A 10,835-nucleotide genomic window follows, 5' to 3' on the forward strand; every position below is an offset into this window, starting at 1 on the left:
CTCCATGGCGTAGCGTCCCTCTCTCCAATCCAAGGTGAGCTCTCTCCTCCAAGCTCCCAGAACCTGTCATTTCCCCTCTCTTTCGCTCTGCCAGAAATTACAGAAGTCACAGGGATGGTGGTCAAGAAGGTTCAGACAGGGGCCAGCAGGTGGTGGGGTGAAGGCAACTTGGACTCCCACGTGGCTGACTGTGGTTCAAGTCCAGGACCTGGCAGCTTGCTTTCTCACTTTCCCTCTCTTTTCTTTCTCTATCTCTGGTAAGCACATGTGCCTCATAACAAATTTTAAAAATAAATTTAAAAATTTTTTAAAAAGGTTCAGATAAACTGAATTCAATTCCTAATCAGCTCATTCCCAGCCCTGAGACCTTGGACAAGTTAGTGCCCCGCTAGAGTTTTGTCGTCTTCACCTACAAAAGGGCCTAATATGGGCCTCTGCTACCCTGCAAGGGTAGCAGAGTTAAAAGAGCTGGATCCCACGTGGCTGACTACTTTTTTAAATTTTTTTTGAAGAGGTTTTTGCTATAGGGCATGTGCACGCACCAGAAAGAGAGAGACAGAGAGACAGAAAGTGAGAAATCACCTCCAGGTGGCATGGCCACACCACAATCCCTTCTCCATGTTCCTCTCCGGATCTTGGGCATGCAACCATGCCCCGCCAGCGTGAGTTTAAGCCACTGGGTCTGGGAGAGTTTAAGCTACCGGGTCCAGGACTCAAACCACGGTCGACTACATGAGTCCAGCGACATAGCTGTTACTCCAACTGCTGGTCCTACTGACTATATTTCTAACCCTGGCTTTGAATCCCAGCCCCAGCGGCTTGAAGAACATGCGGGGTACATGGAAAAACAGAGAAGGGATTGTGATGTGGCCACGCCCCATTAGGGCAGTGCCTCCCTCCCACCCCCTTTCTGTGTCTCTCTGGCAATATAAAATGGGGGTGCAGCTTATAGTCCCACCTCCCAGTCAGGACCCTGGCCACAGCGGTCCCTCAACATCCTTGCTTCTTGAGACTAAGCCCCGTGCGGACCTGTAGCCTTTCTGCCTTTGGCTGCAGGAGATGAGAATCTTTGTCTATCCTGCCGAGGGGCCATCTGCCTTCCACATTCACCTGAAATCCGGGATTAATCACACTCAGGTCTTCATTGTCTTTCTCCAAAGCAGTAATACCCTCTGGCAACAGCTATTCCATTTCATAGTCCTTACAATTACACGTCCCTGAGCCTCAGAACACCCGAAGTCCTGCAGCTGTCCACAGTTACCCCATCCTGGCAGCTGATGGGCAGCATCTGACCTGTGGCACCCATCACATGCCAGGACCACCCGCTCCACCTGCATCCCTGGGACATCCTCATTGCCAGCTGGACAGTACCCACTTTAGAATCAGTTCTCTGGGACCACTCAGAGGCTGGTGTGGTAGGGCCAGGTCCTGGAGTCACATCCTAAAGGGAGGTTGTGTGCAGGTGTGTCCTGGGGAGCCCTCAGGACCACACCTGTGAGGGGTGAAGGAAGCAGGGCAGAGCAGAATTGGGCTGGGATTCAGTCACAGCAGAAACCTGAGCCAGTTCCACCAGGAGCGCTGGAGCTGGGCCGGCCCCGTGGAGTAGAGGCCCGGAGACCAGGCCGTTGGACTACTCTACCCTACCTAGCGAGGGGGGGCAGTGCCCTTCTGTCCAGGACAAAGCCTGGAGGGGCCACAGGTGAGAGCAGTCAGCACGCCACACTGTGGAATCTGTCCTGACTGGGGCATCCGCGCTGTGATGCCCACGGCTCAGATCCAGCTTCTGCTTGTATCTTTAACCAGCTCTGGACCTCGGGCAGGACCCAGTGCAGAGCAGGGCATCGGGGCCTCCACCTCCCAGGACTGTTTGGGTGGGATCTGAGGCTGCACATGTGTGGAGCCCAGCCAGGTGCCAGTCCCATCCAGGGGGGCTTCGGGGACCTGTTCTCCGACTAAACAAGGAAACCAAGGCCTGGGGCATCCCAGGTTCAAGGAAGTAGACACGGGCAAAGTGTGTGCTGAAGGTTCCCAGTTCAAATCTGGACACCTCCCTGGTACCATGGCACGTGGTGCACCGTAACCAAGGCTACCGCAAGGTGGGCGTAGATCGAGGCTTCCGGACCCTGTTGAAGGCTTTCTCTCTTTCACTTGCTCACTCATAGAAGAAATAAATGAATAAGCTTGAAAATAAAAGCCCATCCAAACCCTTGAAGGGGTCAGGAATGAAAATAGTTCTCTTCGAGGGGCAGGGAGAGGACTCAGCTCACTCCAGGCGCTAATGAATGAGTGGCAGATCGGGGCAGACTGGGCCCGCAGGACAGGCTCCAGGATGATTAGGGTTGTTTGTGCAACAAAGGGACCTAAGCGTGGGGAGCCATCAGGCAGTCAGAAGAGGGACTTAGAGACACCCCTGGGGTGCACACACGTGGGGTGGCTGCTCGTGGTGGGGGCACCGAGAGACATCAAGAGAGGACAGGAGCCCATGCAGAGGTTGTGGGCTGGTCCCTGTGGTTGACTTGTCATTTGCAAGGGTCCCAGATGTAGGAGACGGCTCAGAGGCAGGTCTGTGCTGGGACAGGCACAGGGCCAGAGATCTCGGGTCACTTTGGCCAGGAACACCCATGAACGTGGGGCTGTCTCTTGTGGGAGTGGCTCTGGCAGGAAGAGCTGGTGCTGAGGGGAGGGGAAGGGAAGGCTTTGGGCGGGCATGCATGTGGCGGGCATGCGCGTGGCGGGTGTGCGCATGGCGGGCAGGCGCGTGGCGGGCACGCCTTTTCAAAACGATCCTCAGCCTTAGTGTTCCAACTGCCTCTTTCGCTTTGTAAAAGCCTTTTCTTTCGAAAAATAAAAGAAGATTGGAGGCAAGTACAATATTTGGCTGTGGCGGCTGCTAATTTGGCACCGAATGTCACCTCCGCCTTTCTCTGGGGGTGCAGGGCGGGCTCCCTGAGCCTCTTAAGATTCGAGATTCATTTCCTTAAACACACATTGTCTCACTCCAATTTCACGTCCGAGCAGTTCTGGTGAGGAATTAGCAGCCCTGGGAGAGCGCGGGCGGGTTCTGTTTACATAGGGCGGGGGCAGGGTGGGGGAGGCCGCGCAGGCAGGGCACGGGGCTGTTTGCACCGGGCCCACCGAAGACCTCGCCTGACCCAAGGACTCTCACAGGGTCATGTCCATCCTCTGCCCCCGTTTTATGATAGTTGTCCCAAGTGCATAAAGGATGGGGAAACTGAGGCAACCGGAGTTGGAGCCTTTGGCCCAACTTCCCACCAGAGGGGACTGGCTGAGACCTGGGGGTCGACTTCTGCTTGCTCCCCTTCTGTGGTAGGAGGTTCACAAACTCACTCGGAAGGTTGCCGTTGGCTTTGAGTCAGGCAGGCTCTGGGACCCCTGTCCCACAGTGGGCCTTGCCCCCACCTGCCTGTGTCCCTGAGCCCTTGGGAGCCGGAGCACGGTGGTCCTGTGGCTCCAGGACCAGCCTCAACCCTCTCACTCTTAGCCCGTCCCTGGGCCAGGCTGGATGCTCACACAGGGACTGGTGGTCCTCCCTGACGGAGCCCCCTCGGGGCAATCCAGGGCTTTGGGCCTTCCTGGCTGGATTTGTTTGGGGATGTCCTCTGAGGCCAGTCTGCTCTTTCATGCCCTGTTGACCTCCCCCTACACACATCCCCCAGTCACCCGCAGCCCCTCTACCTTGTCCCCCAAGAGTCTGGGGCAGGGCTGGGCACCTCACATGGGTGCAGTCAGGGCTGAGCCTGAGCACTGCGGAGGCGGCCCATCCCCAGCTCTGGGGGTACCTGCTCATTCGTCAGCCCATTAACTGGGCAGGAGCAGCATACGGACCCACTCCTGCCATTTCTTCCTGGGATGGCATCGCCTGGGCTCTCTGCGTGATCCGAGGCCCAGGCTCAGATGGTCAGGGGTGGGGATGCCATCTTGCCCCAAGGCTGAGCCTCACGGTGTGGTGGCCGAGGGTTTAGTGCACTCTTGGTGCCAACCAATATCTGAGTGAAGTGATGGGGTCTGGGAGCCATGGGCTAGCGGGGACCTGCCTTTAGGAAACTGGGCTTTAGTTTTAATGTTCAGAGAAAGATTTCCTCTCACTCTCCATCAGCAGGGAGATCAATCATTTTCATGGTGTTTCTAGGACCTCTTGTCTGTGGGCAGAGGGTCACGTCGTCTGACAAGAGGGGGTGTGTGCTCTGGGCTTCCTGCTGCAGCCTGGCGTCGTCGGTGGGAGAATCTCAGGGTGGAGTCAGTGGCGAGAAGTGGGCACCAGCCTCTGGATCTGACATGGAACCGTGCTGGGCTCTGGTTCCTCTGAGATGGGGCAGAGGGGCAGGGGACTGAGTTTGCCCCAGGGCACCCAGGTTCGTACACTGGACTCAGTTGTCCTGAGACCTGAAGGCTATACCTGAGCAGAGGGACACGGGGCACTCGGGGCTGCACTCAGGGAGGGATGCACCCACCAGAGGTCATCCCCGGGACAGGATCACCTTGCACATGCACACCAGTGCTGCCATGCACACACACGGCCGTGCACTCCCTGAGCATGCCTCCCGACATACATGTGCAGACACGCTCGATCACACACTCTGGCTCCCGCATCGTCTGGATTTATGGCAGGAGATAAATTTGCAGCTTAGCAATCCTAAACCTGCCAGCACCATCAACTCAGAGAGCCTGACAGCCAGAGCCACTGCACGGTGGCAGCTTCACAAAGCACAGCCCCGGCGAGGGGGCTTCCCAGACTGCTCTGCAGATCAGCCCTGCAGGGCAGTGTATACCCGGGACAGGGAGCGTCCAGCCTGTGCAGGAGACGGGCCGAGAGGCATTTGCAGCTTAGCAATCCTAAACCTGCCAGCACCATCAACTCAGAGAGCCTGACAGCCAGAGCCACTGCACGGTGGCAGCTTCACAAAGCACAGCCCCGGCGAGGGGGCTTCCCAGACTGCTCTGCAGATCAGCCCTGCAGGGCAGTGTATACCCGGGACAGGGAGCGTCCAGCCTGTGCAGGAGACGGGCCGAGAGGCAGGCCACAGTCACCACCTTAGGGCCTAAGCCTAGCACAGTCACCACCTTAGGGCCTCAGCATGGGGCATCTCCAGTGTTCCCAGGAGCCCTCGAATGAGAGGAGGTGACAGCAACTCAGCAGGATCAGGCACTGGGACCAGAGGAAGCTCAGGTGTGCTCTCGAGGGTGCAGGAAGTCCAAGGATGTAGCTGGTCTGGCCTTAGCCTAGTCCTGGGACCTGGATGAGGGGGCTTCCTCCTTGGAGCCGAAAGGGGCCCTGAACAGAGCAGACCTGAGCTATGTTCCTGTGGGGTGTGGTGTGGCAGAAACCACACTGGATCCTGGAAGAGCTCAGAGTTCCCCAGGGCTCTGTGGTGGCTGAGGCAGGGAGAAGCCTAGGGCATGGAGCTCTGACAGGTGCACAGGGATGCTACCCACCCCAGCGCACCGGCAGGGAACCAGAGGGGCTTGTGTGTGCTGAGACACCCCAGTCTTGTCCTGGTCCTGCTCTGCAGGAGCCTTCCCCAGCACCACTGGGAGAGCTGGGCCCACAGACCCTGTTCAGGAGGCCTCTGAGGGAGCCTCCTTGGTCCAGCCACAGGGGCGGGGCAGCGTAGGAGGACAGAGTTTCCCCGTTCCCCTCTCCCTGCTGAGGAGGAAGTAGGGCCGCCTTACATAATGGGGCAATTTGTTCTGTTCTTGTCCTCTTGGCGTCATTGCCCTCACCGCCTCCTTGCTCCAGAGCCCTTGACAGAGCTGCAAGGCAGGTGCCCTCCCTCCTGCTGGAGGTTGTGAGCAGAGGACTTGGGAGCCCAGGGCACCACTACCACCAAGAGCTGGTGGATGCCAGGCCACGGGGGAGCAAAAGGTGGGGGGTCCAGACCTCTAGCCCTCAACCTGCCAGACCAACTCATAGGCTCCCTGGGGACCCCGTGAGTTATGGGGGATCAGAGCTGCCTCTGCCCTGCCCTGGGCCCTTGCCCTCAGCAGCAGCCTCTCAGGCCCTCGTCCCCAACCCCCCTTTGCAAGTTGTTCCCTTGCCGGGACCAACTCCAGGCCCCTCCATTCACATGGTCCTCCAGAATGCCTTCCCCAACCTTCCTGGCACAAAGGGAGGTGCCAGGAGATGGAGCCCGGGCCTCCCTGGCCTCTCCCTGTTGCTCACTCCACCCTCTTGCCCTCAGTTTACCCTTATGTAGCCTAAGGACCTGGATTCCAGGCTTGCAAGACCAGGATGGTCTTCTGCGGGTGGAAGGCACCCATCAAGGGTGTCTACCCCCCTGCCCAGGTTAGATGTGTTCTTGTCTCTCCTCCCCTACAATCCCTCTGGGCAAACAGGTTGGGCGATGAGCTGTCAGGTCTGGCAGGGAATTGGGTTGGGACCACCAGTGGATACAGCTCCGGGCGGATGAATTGAGGGCTTGTTATCCCAAGGCGGGCTCCCTGGGCGGGTTCACTCAGCTGTCAGAGACTGCTCTTCAGACCCTCCCCTCCCCAGGACAGGTGGCCTGGTGGACTTGGCCAAGGCAAATCAGAGCAGCTGCCTAAAGAGGAGTTGAGGCAGGGTGGACCTGAGCAGGTTCACAGAGGGACAGGGATGGGGTCTGTTCATGGTTCGGTTCGTCTGCGTCATCCTGGAACCCCATCTCTGCCCATCTCTGCACCTCAGTTGTCTCATCTGTGAAACAGGGACAGCTGAGACCTGGTGCAGTGGATTGCCAGTGAAGGGACTCACTTCAGCCCTGCCAGGAGTCACCACCCCATCCAGTGGCCCCAAACCTAGGCAGTAAAGAGGTGGCCCACCTGGAGTGGGGCCCAGGCACCATGTCTGCCTCCCCTCGGCACAATACGCTCGCTCGGAAATTCCTGGCTGCACAGGCCATGGGCCGTGGTGTTTGCCAGGTGGCCGGCCATCGGTCCTGTTTGCACAGTTCGTTTGCTCGGCAAACACTGCGGGCAGACGGAGGAAGGCGGACGCGGGCCGCTGTGCCGCTGAGTTCTCGCACTCGTGGAAAGGGACCCTGGGGCTGGGGCGCGCCCCTGACAGGGAAATGAGAAACTGAGGTGCAGAGAGGGGCTAGGACCCGCACAGTGCACCCCCGGGACTGGGTCCAGAGGTCACTGACCCCCTGTGCTGTTCAGGTCCGCAGTGGGAGCTTTCCCACGAGGGTCCAGGAGGAGGCTGAGTGACAAGCGCGAGTGCCTTTGAGGCGCGTGTCTCCAGGGTACATGTGTCCTCCACACATGTCTGTCCCTACTGTGTGCCTATCATTGCTGCAGCTTCCGTTTGCAAAGCCTCTGTGGATCATCAGTGTGTGCAAAGCCTCCATGTCTGGGTGCTGTTTATTTATTTATTTATGCTTCTGACTCGTTCTATGGAAGATTTAAGGGCACTTACAAGGATACATAAAATTCAAGAAGAGCCTATAAATTGGAAGTAGAAGAAAAAAGAACAAGTGGGGAGGGAGTCGGATGGAGCGGGGGTGCTGACGGAGGAGCCTGGGCACAGGTGTGCTCCCTCGTGTACTCGCATACTCCCGTGGGCAGCTGCAGCCTGGCCCTGGTGCCCACCACACTCTGGCTGTGTCATCAGCCTGCATCCACAAGTCAGAGGCAGCCCAGCTGGGCTTTCCCAGGGCCCTGGTGCTGAGGCCCCTGTTGGTCAGGCCAGGCCACACCCATGCTGGTAGCAGTCTCTCCAGGGGCCCGTTGAGCAGGGGGAGTCAAGGTCATTGTCCATGACCTTCAGATCACCCCAGCCTTTGGGGCCAGCAGAGTTCCACAGCCTAAAATGTTTTGGATGGCTGTGGACGGAGGCCCACAGAGCCTCACCCTGGTTGGGGCTGCCAGGCCCGGTGACAGTGGACAGGCCCAGAGGGCTGTGGTGTGTTTCTGTAAGTGTGAGGCGTGAGCGAGATCTACCAGCAGCTTCCTGGGCACTGTGTGTGTGAGAGAGACCTGGTGTGCAAGGTCAGGGCACACGCCTGGAACTGCACTTGTACAGGAGTACAGGGCAGGACCTGGGGCAGTGCTGCCTGGCAGGGAGCCCTGAGACAGGGAGGTCGAATCTGCCCCCATCTCTGTCTCACGCCCACACCTGCCATGCCGAGATCTCGCATTTTCTCACAAGAGCAGCCAGCCCGAGGGCCTCGGCAGCACCTCTCGTTGTGATCAGGGCTGTCACTGGTGCTGTCATTATTTGGTGACATCTTCAGCAGCAAGTCTTGACAGCCAAGGGCAGTTTCTAGCATGCAGGGCGGGGAGAGAGGGTCCCCACAGGACGGGTTGGGGCAGGGAGGGTGCTCACGGCCTCTGGAGCAGCCCCGAAGGAGGGCCCGTGAGAAGCCCGCAGGACAGCTGGCCGGGGGAGCTCAGAGCCGCACAGGCTCTGAGGGTGAAGGAGCGGACCAAGCCAGAGGCTTGTAAGGCTCAGAGCTGGAATTCAGACCCATGGCTTGTAGCCATTGTCGGCTGTGGGGCAGAGACGGAGGAGTCTCCCCTTTGGACAAATTCTGACCTTCCTGGCACCTCGGTTTCCTCATCTGTAAAATGAGAAGCCAGCCAGCTGCTGAGCACCTCCTGGGTGCCCTTGTCCCAGGTCATGGAGATGAGGGATGCAGAAAAAACATGGGGGGTCAGCAGGTGGCATGGTGGTTGAGGCATTGGACTCTCCACGTGGTTGCCCGCAGTTCAAGTCCTGGACCTAGCAGCTGGCTTTCTCACTTTCCCTCTCTCTCTTTCTGGTGTGTGCATGTGCCCTATAGCAAATTAAAAAGAAAATAATAATGTTATGTTAATTTTATTATTTGTTCATTTATTTATTTATTTTAATTGGACCAGAGAGAGAGAAAGTGAGAAAGCAAGAAAGGAAGCCCCCGAGTGCAGGCTTAAACAGTCAGCCACATGGGAGTCCAGCACCCTAACCACCACACTACCTGCTAGGCCTAAATGAATAATTCTTTTTTTTTTTTTTTTTTTTTTTGAAGGGTTTTGACTTAAGGCACAGGCACGTGCGCTCGACAGACAGACAGAGAGAGACATAGAGACAGAAAGCGAGAAATCACCCCCCACGGGGGATGGCCACGCTGCAATCCCTTCTCCTCCATTCTCCTCTCGGGATCTTGGGTACGCACGCACACGCGCCTAGCATGAGTTCTAAGCCACCGGGTCCAGGATGCGAACCACGGTCGACTACATGGGAATCCAGCGACATAGCCATTACACTAACTGCTGGTTCCCCAAATGAATAATTCTTAAAAAAAAAAGAAAAAGAGGGACCAACAGGTGGCATGGTGGCTAAGACCCTGGCCACTCCCACATGGCCAACCATGGTTAGAGTCCCAGATTTTTCTTCCTTTCTCTCTCTCTCTCTCTCTCTGATCAAATTAAGGGGGGAAAATGAATGAATAAATAAAATTAAATAAATAATTTAAAAAAAAAAAGAAAAAGTAAAGCCGTGGGCCAGCAAGTGGCATGATGGTTAAGACAGCAAGATCCTACATGGCCGACTGCACAGTTCGGGTCCTGGACCTGGTGGCTTGAAAAACATGACAAGTGTGAGTGCGTGGGTGCCCAAAATCCTGAGGGAAGAATGGAGGAGGCAAGACTGCAGCGTGACCCTCACCCTGGGGGTGCTTTCTCTCTTTCTTTCTCCAGTGAGCACACATGCCTTATAGCAAAACTAAAAGAGAAAAATAGAAAAACCAGAACCCCCTCCTCTGCAAGGAAGCCTGATTGAGCCCTTGGGTCCTGCCTCAACCCCTGAAGAGGGGAGCCTACCGTTCGCTCTCGGGACGTAAGGGGTGGAATGGAGGTGACACTGACACAGGAAGGAAGTGGCCGCATCCTTGGCTCCTTGTTTTCTGTGCCTTAGGCAGAGCCCCTGTTCCATCTCACGAGGGTATTTAAGGGGTGAATTCTGCCGGCTCCCGGCTGCGGGGACAGTCATCCAGATGAGACCTCCGTAGCTGCCGTGCTGTGAGGTAGTTCAGAGTGCTCCCTGGCCCACCAGGGTCCACAGAGCCTCCAGCCCGGCTCCCAGAGCCCTGCAGCTGCCCTCCCGGTACGGCTGCTCCAGAGCGGTGGTGGAGAGGGCTCTAGCTGTCTTATAGATCCAAAGGTAGAGGCCCTGCAGGGGGAAGAGGCTGAAGAAGCTGGATGCCAAGGCAGTGAGCAGGCTCTGTCTCCCTGCGAGCTGTCCTGTTGGGGAGAGAGGGCCCTCATCCAGACCAGGCTGGGGCAGGGCTGCTGGAGCTGTGGCCCGGGGTAAAGGCAGATGGACTTGTCTGGGGGGACGGGGAATCGAGGGGTACCAGGCCTGAGACTGGCACCTGGGTCTGAGAAGTCAGAGCCCCAGGCACCTCCACTCTCTGCCCTGCCATCGGCACCCGTTTCTCAGTTTCCTGGAGCCTCGTTTCCCTTGCAGCAAAATGGTACCTGCCTCGTGGCTGCATGACCGGACTCTCTGGGTTATGCACTGAGCCCCGTCTGCCACGTGGAGCGCTGTGTTGTCACTATCATCCTTCTGCCTTGAGAGACTGGGGAGTCCTGGTGGAAGGAAGGCAGGGCCAGGCGGTGGGGAGGGTGCGGGAGAGAGCAGGGCCAGGGTGGGTGGCGAGGGGGCCCAGACACCGACACAAACAATCTGCTTCCCATAAACATGGGCGCCCACACCAGCCGGCCGCCACCCGGCGACTTGTGCGAGTTGGGAAAGTGTGGGCATGTTTACTCGCACTCCCCCGTGCCAGCTGGTGTGCTGGGCACAGCTTCCCTCCCAGCTGCCTCGACAGCCGGCTCGGCTCAGGGGGGGGGGGGAGGCG

General features: G+C 57.7%; 1 protein-coding gene across 1 annotated transcript in view; it reads left to right on the forward strand.

Moving 5' to 3' along the window:
* The window catches only part of CACNA2D2 (calcium voltage-gated channel auxiliary subunit alpha2delta 2), a 119,304-nt gene that overhangs the window by 23,572 nt on the left and 84,897 nt on the right, over nucleotides 1–10,835 (forward strand). The window lies entirely within an intron of this gene.

The sequence above is a fragment of the Tupaia chinensis genome, unplaced genomic scaffold (genome assembly GCF_000334495.1).
Source record: "Tupaia chinensis unplaced genomic scaffold, TupChi_1.0 Scaffold147003_1, whole genome shotgun sequence".
In the NCBI taxonomy this organism is placed as follows: domain Eukaryota; kingdom Metazoa; phylum Chordata; class Mammalia; order Scandentia; family Tupaiidae; genus Tupaia; species Tupaia belangeri.